Consider the following 13,431-nt stretch of genomic DNA (forward strand, 5'->3'; position numbering starts at 1 on the left):
AAGCTGCGATTTCAGCTCTTATACGACCCGCAAAAAAGTATTTCTGGGCGAAAAAGAGGGAGGCGCGGGGAGCAATCGTTGCTTTGGTACCACTCGCATTACCGTTTTCCGTTATACACCACCATCGAACCTTTAGGGTTGAAACAATCTTATTTTGGGACCGGTCGGTGGTCTGAGCCAATTCAGCATTGCCTGCTACCACTGCAGCCGTACAGACATCATGCGTGACGCATGCAGCTTGTGAACATTCATCTTTGAAATTTCGAAAATATCAGCGCATGCCGAAAAGTTTTACGTGTGTATATACATGGCCTTAACGTATTTTTATGTGAGCGTTATGTGTTCGAGAAGTACTGCCATCTGTTTTCTATGTGTGAATTGTAAGTAGACGATGCCTGAATTTTAGTGTTCATGTAGGTATCGTATTGAAATGCTGGATGATGAGCCGTTGCCCTAGATACATACTTCAAACCTCCTCTACACGGTGAGGCCTCGGTAGCCATTCTAAGATTGTGTGTTGAGTTATTGGGAACTATTAAAACTTTGCCTAAGGTAAAATTGTTTCGTAGTGATAACATCTATTTATTTTATCAGAAACCGTTTACTTCTTGAAGTGTAAAAAAAAGCATCCGAAATTGATAAAGAAAGCACTTCGCAGGAAATGCTTTCTTTATCAATTTCGGATCGCCCGAAGCAAATATACCTCTGAAAGAAATGGATAAGTAATCAGAAAGTACAGGGTGAATATAAGGCTCATACCGAAATTCAGTTTACTTATTTGAAATATATTTGAGAACTAAAAGAAAATCATCATCGCAAAATTTTACTGATATGTGGCTGGCTCTGCATTTAATGCTTTTTCAATCTGCATTTGTTGAACAACTTCTGTAACATTGGAACAGGTTATCTCTCACATGGAATAGAACAACTTTGCCAGATATTGCTATTGAAGCGAACTCAGCAAATAATAAAATAAGAACTCAAGAACAAAATGAACAGCCATTTTCGAATGAGATGAAAACAATTTTTCAAAATTTCATTTGTATATCCATTTTTGGAGTACTGGATCCCGCTGAATGTAATCGAAATTTCGAGCAAATGCCTTCATGGGAATAAAATAGGAATTTAATCCACAATTTAGATTGAAACAAATTCTTATTTGACAATTCGATAAATTTACATTTTATTTTTCTAAAATTCCTGTAATTTTGGTCCAGCTTTTACTTCTGCAGAGACAAAATTCTAGCATTGTTTGCATCAGTTTTGTGTAAGCGCCATATATGTTGTTTCATATTAGACATACTCTTTTTCTACTTCGCTATAGGAAAGAAACGTCTTCAACAAGCTGAACCGGTATTGAACCCATGGAACTCGTGACTCTTATCTGTGGAGTCATGAGTCGGAGAATCCGTATAAGATTTTATCTAAGAAAGCGCTGAATCTTGCGCATCGACTAAACATCCACATTTAGAGAACATTGTCAAGTACACCTTTTAAAACGAAGCATTCTAAGTAGACTTTATACTCTACAAAACAGTCAAGATGAAATTCTATGTAAAACATCGAAAAAAAAATTTACACTTCAAACGGGAGGGGGGGGGGCACAACTGCCCCAAATGTTGGGTAAGGTAATATGCGTGTTGATATGATTCTTTCAAGTCAATCACTGGAATGGTACAGCAAAGCGAAATAGGATGTCATTGTGGTTAGATGCAAAAGGAGTGATGAGTGAATTTCAGCGGCAATTCCATTTGGTCTATTCGCATATTGAATGACTGGCTATGCGTAGAATAATGTAGTACAGTTTTCCTTCAGAAAGACACATTTCCTCTCCTTTTACGAGTATCATAAAACATGGAATATTGGAAATGGAATATTGGAAACATGGAAACATTTATACGGAATAAGATAACATTGGCCACAACATAGCCCCACTTCAGACACTTTTCCTATTCTTCATTAATGAAGATTTACGATAAGCAATTCAGGGGTTAGATCTTAAGTCTGAATAAAAAATGACTGCTTTTTTTTCTTTTTGATCCAGTTTCGATGGAGTCAGAGATAAACAAGGATATGTCAGATAAAAACAAACAGTAGAACCGAATAGAAAGAAAATATTTTTCGTCTTTCGATAATGTTTTCCTTCGAATCCATGGAGAGAAGTTTGGTATATGTGGAAAAAAAAAATCTCTCCCTCTCTCTATGACTTTATATATATTTATCTGAGATGTGTTCTTGTGTGTAAAGAAGCCCCATTGAAAATGATTCTATTTTCCGTTAAACTGAGGGGGCAAAAAAGCCGTGTTTACAGGTTATTTTTCTGTATCTGATGCTATCCGACAATAATTTCACGACGCAGTTTAAAAAACCATTCGTCTTTCTATGAGAGAGTAAATTTGTTCGCCTAGGGTAAAATTGTTTAATAACATCTGTTTATTTTATCGGAAGCCGTTTACCTCTATGCAAAATGATTTATTTTACAACACTGGTCGTATCGCCAGAAGGAAATATACGGCCGAAAGAATTGGATAAGAACTTTTTATCTCTAAATCTAGGGAAAGTACGAATCCGATAATAATATGAGGTTTGCACCGAAATTCAATTTATTTATTCGGAATTTCTTTACAACTAAATGGGAATTATTGAGAAATTTCCCTGATCAGTGGCTGGCTCTGCATTAATTTATATTAATTTAATCTGCATGCAGTGCCGTCTTAACGCATAGCCCGGGGGGCCCCGAGGAGAATAGAGGCCTCACATAAATGAGAACCAGTTGAAATTTTCAAGAATTTGATTGGTAGGGTCTCTCAGAAAAATCACTTGGCCCGGGGGCCCACAATGCTCGCAAAACGGTCTTGTCTGCATGCGTTGAAAAACTTTCACAAAAATGAAATAACTGGTCTCTCTGAATATACGGGATAGAATAATTTGGCCAGCAATTGCTTATCAAGAAAACTCAACGAATAAAATCTGAATAACAAAATGGACAGCTATTTTCGAATATGATTAAAGCAATTTTTCTAAATTCCATTTGCATAGTCCTTGCGGAGGAGCGGTCACCCCCCCCCCTCCCTTTCACTTTAATTGAAATTTTTAACAATTTTTTTTGTCAAACAAAATACGAAGTTTATCCGCAATTCCGGTTCAAATCACGTTTTTATTCGACATTTTGTTCGATTTATATTTTGTTTTTCTAAAATAATATAGTGACTTCAGTCCAATTTTTATTTCCCCTGTGGCAAAATTTTAGCATTTTCTTGCATCAGTCATATGAGAACGCCATCTCTGTTATTTCACATTACATATTCATTTTCGGAAATATATACAGCAGTCACGGCGAGCTGGAAATATCTATTTGTGCTTTGAAGTGGTTCTTTTATAAGTGAAAATATCTACTATAATCTATTCCGGGGAGTCGCAGACAAACCATAAATTAGACAAAAGCGCCGCGGGCGACAAAAGTTTGAGAACCTCTGATATACAATATAACTGCACTTCAGTTCACACAGATAGTGTACATTCTGCACATGGAGCTAAATTCGAATCCTTTGCATTATAAATTTGATAAACTAGTGGATGTTTAAAATTTAAAAAAAAAAAAAAAAATTAACTACAACCAAATTAAGTTTCCGTTAGTTGAAATTATAATTTAACTAACAAATTAATAATTACCGCAGTAATTAATCAATTTACTCCAGTGAAGCCAATTTGTAATGAAAAAACTAACCATCATGAACTTAAGCTCCATATAAGTTCCTAACACTTGTTACTTAATAACCATATTCAATAACAATTTTCTGATAAATTATTACTTGAGGTTCAACTGCCAGGAACCTCATAAGTAATAACTCATCACTTATTAATAAATTACGGATAACTTATTATTAAATACCTATGTAATGCGATGAAACCTAAACTTGTGTACGTGCTAGTATTTAATTGTATAATGAATTATCATTAATGAATCATTTAAATACAAGCCCGTACACAAGTTTAGGTTTGATTGCATTACAAGCCAATAGTTAGCGTCCCGACAACCCCGGTAGTTTACGGGGCCAGAATACCCTTTCTCAGTGGGGTGGCCGTCATTACAAAATAAAAGTGAAATCGTTACTTAATCGTTACTTTACTTATTTATTTATCAACGATTTACTTATTTATTTTTGGTCAGCTTGCGCGGCTCGAGGGAAGGGGTGTGGGGGGTGCTCATATACCTCCGCTGCCAGACACGATGAGTAAAAATGTAATTCACCAAAAAATCGTATATGTTAAACAAATATGTGATATATAGACATTTACATGTCTATAATTAATTATTATTATTAGACTTGAAAGGGATGAGACAACCTTTCAGGCCCACGTACTTAAAAGGAATTGTTGAATATTTATAATTTTCAAAAAAACTTTCATTAAAAAACATGGCCAAAAAGACATTTTATAAATAGATTAACTATTGTTTATTAGAGGAAAAAATACTCTTCCTTTAGTGAATATTCCATATTTTTAAAGGAAAAAAAAAACTTTATTGGAGCTGTCTCCATTGACATGGAAAACCAAGCGGCACAAGTCATGTCGAACGGGAACTACATATGAAATTCATTAATTTTTGATTTTGTGAATATAGTTTCACGTCTTGTTTCAGGAAAGAGAGCATGTTGAAAGCATCATTCGGCGCACATTGCAATTCATCAGTCAATGAATAATGTATTAAGTGACATATTGAGCTTTGAGAATGTTTTTAGGAACTCCATTGCATCACTTATATTGAGTATAAGTTCACGTGTACTCCATTTTGAAAGAAATGAAAATAAAAACTGCACGTTGAAAGAGGATGAAGGGTTAGATACCATATATAGTGCCTACATAATTCTACAAAAGTAATTTCCTAATGTAAGTAGAAACGAAGAACGATAAAAACACATTATACATATATTTCTTTGATATATAGTTTTCGGGTGAAAAAGCTACTATTTTTCTGATTTCTGATCCACTCTTTTGCATTCATTTTGTTTATTCTGCATCTTCTTTTCCCCTCTATTTTATGCATTAGAAGAGAACATGCATAAATTCAGATGTTTTCACAAAATTCACGGATGTTTTCGTCCACCATGTCTAGTGTTTTGATGACTTCCTCATGTGAAGCTACTGCCTATTTTGCATATGAGAATCAGTTGAAAAAGCCCATCGAAAATATTTATACAGAAATTTTCATCTGTATTTTCGAACGCAGTACCAAATATTTGTTGAACGAGGAATTCTTAAGTGATGTTTTTGTATTCGTACAATCGAACGCTGAAAAGATTATTACATTGCATTGTTCCGCATAACTTCTCACAAGTTCTTGAAATAAGCAGAGGATGAAACAATTTGCAGGACGACACAGGTTTATTCACAGAAAACAGCTATTTTACACGTATTTACAAGCAGACAGAACGCGATTGACAAATAAGAATCTCGCACTGAGCTTAAATTAAAAACAAGACTGACAGTTAACTCTGTCTATCGCATCATTTTATAAATATTGCGAATTTTCGAGAAAAGTCTACCATAGTTCACAACTGGTGGCGCTACCGTCTTGTTCATAGGAGAGTTTCTTTCGTTGGTAAATTTGATAAATACATACATGACAATTATCACCTTTTATCTGTGATCATACATAATACCCAAGCATAATTGGTGAATTTGATAAGTATGAAAAAAATCCAAAAAGTCTAGTGTGTGTGTGATGAATACAGTTGGACCCCGATATAATGATAAATATTGCAATCGTACCTTGATATACTGATACAATACAAGTATGAATTATCATGTATATTATATCATATACATGTAGTACAATGTATCATGTTTACCAACGACGCGTGAGTATTATGCATAATCGCTTGTGAAAGTGATAATTTGTTTAGTACTTATTAAATTTACCAACGACGCTGGAGTACTATGCATAATCGCCGGTAAAAGTGATAAATTTAGGGAAATTTATCAAATTTCTTGAAGATATATCTTATCCGTAAGATATCATATATCTTACCAAAATGCTCGACGATTATGAGATAACCAGACTTATAATTACCAGATTTATCCTATTTACCGTAACATATATAACAGGATATAATAAAACTAACACTTGAACTATGAATCGACTAGATATTCTTTAATGGTGTTTCAAGATTCAGTATTTAGGTGATCGCAATCTCTTCCGCTAAAATGATAGAGGTGGTAGTACAGGTCCCGACAAACAATTTTTTCAACAGAACCCAGAGTCGGATCACTTACTCGGGGGAATACATACATTAACTTTCAGAATATGGCAACTTTTGTGACATCGTGGGGAAGCGAGTTACGAACGCATAACAATAAAGGGAATGAATATCGCCAATTTTTATCAGTTTAATCGTATCATCCCTTTTAGAGCCTTTAGCCACGAATATGTGGGTTGTTTTTTCTAATTGTAGATCTTTTTATAAACCTTGGAGAGCTAAATGATTGACTTAATGATTGCGTAACCTGGCTTAAATGATTGTTTAACTTTGAGTTAGAAATATAGTGAATATGAACTTTGGGGCTTTCATCAGAGGGCAGCACTTAAAGTTGAATTGTTCTTTCAAGATGGCTTCCAGGAGAAAGTGTCGCCGGATAAAATGCGATGAATTTAATAAAAATTTGCAATAAAGTTCTGGAAAAGAATTGTATGCAATTATAAATATACCTTTCATCATCTTCGCTGCAAAAAAATTGTGAATAAGACGAATCATTTCTTTACTTAAGAGAAACTCCAAAATTTTGCAAAAAAATTTGGAATTTTGAAGAAAACAAAAGAATTGCTGTCGTGTCAGTCCTTCCCACAGAATTACCCTCGTGGGTTGGAACGAATCAGGTAGCAGCGGATATAAGTGAGTCTCTGTCAGAGTACCGGGATTTAGTATTATCCGCTTGGAACGGGGTGAGAGGTTCAGATGTGGCAGTGATTACAGTACTGCCAAGGAGTAGTAGGGAGTATAGGAGTAGTATTCAATTCAATTTAGGCCTGAAGGACATTGGGGTTAATAAGACTCATTTGGGTTCACGTTCTTGGAGCTTCCCGCATTTACGGATAGGTGGCTTCGTTGGTATGGGATTCATCTGAATATAGGAGGGGGGAATCTGAGAGGTTTACGATAGGCTTCGATCAGGTTTCTACTATTAGACCACAAAGACGGGAATGCAGGTTAGTCAATGGTAATAGCAACAGTATTGACAGAGAATTACCCACCTCAGACTTGGATGGCACAGAACAAATTAAAATATGCACTAATTAGTGCCAGGGGCCTGGGTAACAAGAAAGATTTTTTAGGAAGTATGATAGTTTTGGAGTGCCTGGATCTTATAGCTATTACAGTATCCTGGCCAAACGTTGGAGATGAATCTTTCTTGCACATCTTAGGATACTATACTTTTTTAAGAAATAGATCAGGTAGGCAAGGGGGTGGAATGTTGATATACGTGAAATCATGTTTGAAGTCTAGAGAGAGTAACGTGCATTGAAGTGATATTGAAACTATAAGGGCTGAGCTTGAAAATAAAAGACGTCATAAACTTATTGTTTGGGTTTGTTACAATCCACCAAATAGGGAGCCAAACTTCATGATGGAATTTCCTACATGTGTAAGCGTAAAAAGGTTGTGATACTTGGGGATTTCAATTACACGGGTATAGATTGGGCGAATCTTTTAGCTAGAGATCAATATAAAAGAGACTTTCTTCAGTTGGTGCTCGATAATTTTTGGTATCAGAAGTTACTAGGGGTACTGCCATTTTGGATTATTTCTTACTAGTTCTGAGGAACTTGTTAAACATATTTCGGTAGAGAACGAGTTTTCTTCCAATGATCACCATGTCGTCAGCTTTCTCTGTAAGTTTTCTTTGGGTAAGGTTCATAACAAAAGAATGGTCCCTTGTTTTCGGATGTTTTGAGAGAAAGGTTAGCAGAAGTTTTCAAAGAGATCGGTAACGGCGACAAGACCACAGAAAAAATTGCTACCGCAGGGAGTCTCCACCGAGGGGTTAGCACCCAAATTACTTAAGTGATCCGCGGCATAATTACGTATCACTTGAGTGATGCGTGCACAGTTTCAGAGCAACTATTAATTCTCTACATATATGTCACCCTCGATGACATTTACAATCAACTGATTGTTGTCTCTGTCAATCATATGGTACAGTTGAGTATATATATGCTCCAAAGAAGAAATATTCTACCTGTCTCCATAGCTTAGTGGTAGAGCGCTCGTCCGGTCATATGAGAGACCGGCGAGGGCGTCCCCGTAGAGGCATAGACGGATTTTTCTTTGCTAAAAGTCTCTACATACAAGCAGTTTCCCGTATATCTCGTAACTTAATTTCATTTGCAAAAGGGATCTGTCAAGGGGTCCATGGGACCAAAAAACTTTAATAACACCTAGTACAGTGAAATTCTCCCTTTCTTTCCGTTCTTTTTATTCGGTGGCTATGAACCCCATTCATCGTTTTGTATTTCACGATTCTGAATGCTCTAGAAATAGTTCTCGAAATATGGTCTGAGTGAAATACAATGATACCAACATTCCAAGACTTCATGTAACTTGAATGTTGTATATTTCTTTCTAGAAAAATGATGTATACTGTTCCATGTCTCATTCTTACACACAAGGGAATAAGTTTCTAGTTCTTAAGGTTCTAGTTTTTACCGAACTACAAAGTTTTCCATCAAAAAGAGCTGGAAATACCAAGTTCCTGTGTACAATATTTACTTTCATCGAGTGCAACTGCGTGTAATATTCGACCATATATACATAAAGTTCGACTTAAATAGAAAATATTTCCCTCAACAGGGTCCCAACAGAATGCGTATTTCTGAAGAATAATTCGGAAAGACGAAATCAAATATAGAAAGAATATAACATGAATATTTGCATGTTTGGGGAAGCATATAAAGCGGCAGTTTACTCACACGTAAATAGATGTATGTAAAAAAGTCATGTACATATAGAGATGCATTATCATATGTGAAACGAAAAATGGAATCCCGATGACTTTCGAGATTGGTATTTGTACATATTCTGTACAGAAGTGAAAGATAGATCCTATTCAAATAATATAAAAATGTTTGAGCCGTGCTGAAAGACTCTTAGCAAGTTTAATTTAATGGAAAGAAAGGCGTTGAAAAATGTTTTCAAGATTCCACTGAAAACAACAACATTTATTGCATACACGTAGCGTTTATTTTAAATTCGCTATTCGAATATTTTCAAAGTACCATAAATTCGTGAATATGTAGTTATAAAATCCATAAGAATTGAAGGAACTCGTATATTTGAATGCGGTTTGCGAAAAAGTTATATTCACATAGAAGCACGAATTTTCGAATTTTCGTCCATAGAGGACGCTGCCCGAATGCCAGACAGAGTGATTGAATCCAAACCTTTCTTAATTCTGTTCTGTGTCCGAAACATGCTTAAAGCTTCGGCCGGCGATGCGTGTGGTTGAGCTAAAACAACTTCACAAATAGTATTTTATCCACCAATGACATCATCACTTTGGAAACCTTATGTTTGTGCCAATAACAGGAAAATTTAGAAATGAACGGTTAATCGTACACCCTGCGTTTTACAGGGACTCTGATTTGCATATCTTTAATGACTTTCGTTCGTGTAGCACCGTCTGTGTCGACAAAAATTTTAACTTTTTCTGTACCAAAAGGGAATAATTTAATCACAAACCCATCCAAATATACCAATTCCTTCAACTCTTATGGATTTTTAAACCGTTTCACTGTACATGGAAATATACTATTAATATATACAGTCGAATCTCATTTTATCGAATACCGATATAGCGAAAATCTCGTTTTAACGAGCACTTTTCTAATCCACCAGATAAGTTTACATATGAACAATGCAAAAAATCTGAAATTCTTCATACCGAAATCTCGTTATAACGAAGTGATTTTTCTGGTCTCTCTTGGAGTTCATTATAACGGGATTCCACTGTATTATTATATACTAATTATAGTATATTTCAGCATTATTATTATTATGCTATCAATATACTTATTAATATAAGTAAGAATGCTATTTATAGATGAAGTGGTAACTCCTGTAATGAAAAACATGCAAAATACCCAGTAATTAACTCTACATATTGAAACATTTATATCACTTCATCCAGATCAAACCCTTTCATCAATCAACCCTTAAATCAGAGGCCCACGAACCCGGTCCTTGGAAATATTTCAGGGGGTCCGTGCGCTTGGAAAAGGAAACAATTAATGCACTGTTTTTACATTGCCACTTCTACATACAAGGTGGTAACTATCGACATCAAAATAATTACACTCTTGATTCCTTGTGAAAAACTAGCATGGATTGAGCCATTTTTATTTGAGCCATAATTAATGAGTTATAGATAGAATCTGGAAGAGTTGCGAACTAGGTGATGGAATTAGGGGGGTGATTTTGAAAAACTTCTCAAATATGTTATTTAAGTAACCAGGATCATATGTAAAAATCATGCTCAATTTGGTTGAGAAATCGAAATAGTGGCCAAAAATGTGTTGTGGCAGAAATTTTTTTTACAAGCGTCCCCTGTGTGTGTGCTGTTGACTTAAAATATTAATTTCCAAATTAATGAATATTATAGAAATATGTTTAACTCTTTTATTGAAAAAAATGTATGCCTTAAATTATAACACCGATGAAATATAGCTCTGTTGAACTCAATTATAGGGAAATTTGCTACAGTCAAATATCAGTTAATATACTTTTTACTTTTATTTTTTGGTCAGTGGACAAATTCTGTTTCGTTTCGAGTCAGTTTAAGTTTCGATTTTGTGCGCGCCTAAATAACTTTTGTGTTTTGTTTTTTAGTGTCATCTGTCTTTGACTATAAATATTAATTTGTAATTTTACACGTATAGAAACATTTTTCATATTTTTTATATCCCATCGTTTTTTTATTCGAGAAATAAATTTCTCCTGCGTTCATGTATTTCTAGTGTTTATTATATTTTGAATGAGGACAATTTGCCTGACAGCCCATGGCATGCAAAAAATTTGATCGGTCATATTATTTTCGTTATTTATCGACCATGTTATTTACGGTCGCTTCGTTCGATACATAAATTTTCCATACACTGTATGTTCCTAATCTTTAACGCTGATACTTTCGAAAATGACGACAAGCACTGATTCTACTGGGACGATTTTCCAACAAGACTTCCCTCCTCTTTCTTTTATCATTGCATATACAAGTGGCCTTCAACCCTTCAGACACGGGCTAAATTGAAACTTCCCACGAAGCCCGCCGGCCACAAATTCATGCAATTTACTCTAATTGACATCTTAATTGAATGGGGGCCAGTGGGGCTCCGATTTAAACAGGGACAAAAATAATTGATGACTTTTATTTATTTTGCAATTATTTCGTTTAGTAATTACCAATTTTGATTGGCACTGAAATATTTTTTTTCACTAATTGTGAAAGCGTTTTGATTTTTCAATGATTAAATTAATTAATTGTGCGATTAATTTTAATCTGAAACCATTTTAAATGTTCTTTTTATTTTTTCGTCAATTCTGAAATTATTTCCCTTACTAATGTGTAATCGTTTCTTTCAATAATTATGCAACTGTTCTTTTATTGATTGTGATGTAATTCCTATCAGCAATTACGGAATTATTTTTCTCATTGATTTATAAGTAATTTTTTCACTAATTCTAAAATTATGTTTCAAAAATTATTCCTTTCAGTGATTTTTATCACTTTTCTGGAGTTATTCCTTTTATTAATTCCGAGTTTCCATCAATTTGTTAAATAATTATTTATTTCAATTATTCTAGAATTATTTGTCTCGTCAAATCCGAAACTATTTATTGTATACAGGATATTTTCTTGCCACAGGATCCTGTACAAGATCTAGTGGCTAAGGTTAAACTGTTCGTTCCATCAACCTTTTATTCAGAATTTTTTTTTCGCACCCCCATCCCCCCGGGGCGATATTTACTACTTTGGGAGCATTGGATTTTTTGTTGCTTACATTGTCGCAAGTTCATTGCGGTAAACCACGTATACCACCAACTACCCTGTGTTCAGCACTTGTGGTAGCCTATTTAACATTCTTCTAGCACATGCGCAATTTCTCGGTTGTATCACCAGCGGCACATGGATTTTATGTGTGATGGCAATATGAATCACATTTCTTTCTTTTACCGTAAACATATTTTTTTCAATCATATGGCCAAACACACATTCCGCTTGTATTGATTTTCACGCATGTATTGATTCCTCGTACACAATGCCGCAGAGGAATTGTGTACGAGTTGCCACTAAGTAGTAGCCATTGTTATGATCGAAGTCATAACATTTGATATTTTAATAACGAGTGAATATAACATCAAAACACCACAGGGCAAATTACTACCGATTGAAATTGAGTCGGAATTCTTTCTGCCTATAGTGTTAGTAATTTGGTGCTACTGTTTAGTACAGAATGTTTGCATCAGAATGTTTCTACCCCTTTCACACACACATTTCCGGGTAGAGTCACACGTGTTCAAATGCCGTATCGTATTTCCGGACCCTCCTCCCGTGGACCTAGTGGTGGAATTTTGCGAAGGCACCATCTATCGGTGATCATCATAATCGGATACAGGCTCATCGAACAGGTAATTTACCGAGGTTTTGTGAAAAGTGACCGGGGGTGGGGGAATATGTCCCATCTGCCCTCCGGCCTATGTATTTTTTTTCTGAAAGGGGGAAGTGGAGATCGCCGTTATCGTCCTCTGTGTATCCGCATATAATGGTCGCTTCAGGTTTCGGAATTGAAGTATTTCTTCTTTGCCAGTCTCTGGGATCGGATCTGAGGACAGCATGAGCCATCACACTCCACGACTTTTAACCGCTATATTTTATCTCTATTTGACGAATCGGCGATAAATCTTGCAACCTTGTCCTAATCTAACCGCACGATAGAAAAAATAAGGAGAAGAAAAGAAAAAACTGAAGAAAAGGAAGAAAAAATATAAAAGGGAAACAGTATATAATAGTTACTGCTTCGATCTTGTTCTCAGTTTTAGGTCCACATTTTTTTTATCATTTTCGCGATATTCTGCTGCATCCCATCGTACTTGAAACGGTGGAACTAATTCTGTTCAATGTTTCACTCAGAGGTTTTGCGCTTGGATATGCGCAGTATCTGTTCTGTTCAGGCATCATAAGTATCATCATTCAGCAGTGAATGCGGATCAACTGAATTTTGTCTCTTGCATATCCACTTTAGTAGTAGTATCGGAAAATACACGGAATCTTAACAGTGCTAGGACTTACATGATCTCCGACGAACCGTGACCCCCGCATTCAGGACTTACATGACCGAAAAGCTGGGGTCTAACGTGCAGGCTTGCCGTTCGGCGATGG

General features: G+C 35.4%; 1 protein-coding gene across 1 annotated transcript in view; it reads right to left on the reverse strand.

The window, feature by feature from the left end:
- LOC149082602 (gonadotropin-releasing hormone II receptor-like) overlaps positions 1-13,431 on the reverse strand; it is a 95,256-nt gene that overhangs the window by 52,244 nt on the left and 29,581 nt on the right. The gene's annotated exons all lie outside the window — the stretch shown is intronic.

The sequence above is a fragment of the Pholcus phalangioides genome, unplaced genomic scaffold (genome assembly GCF_987345545.1).
Source record: "Pholcus phalangioides strain wild (caught in Gottingen) unplaced genomic scaffold, Ppha-v1.0 ptg000009l_1, whole genome shotgun sequence".
NCBI lineage: Eukaryota > Metazoa > Arthropoda > Arachnida > Araneae > Pholcidae > Pholcus > Pholcus phalangioides.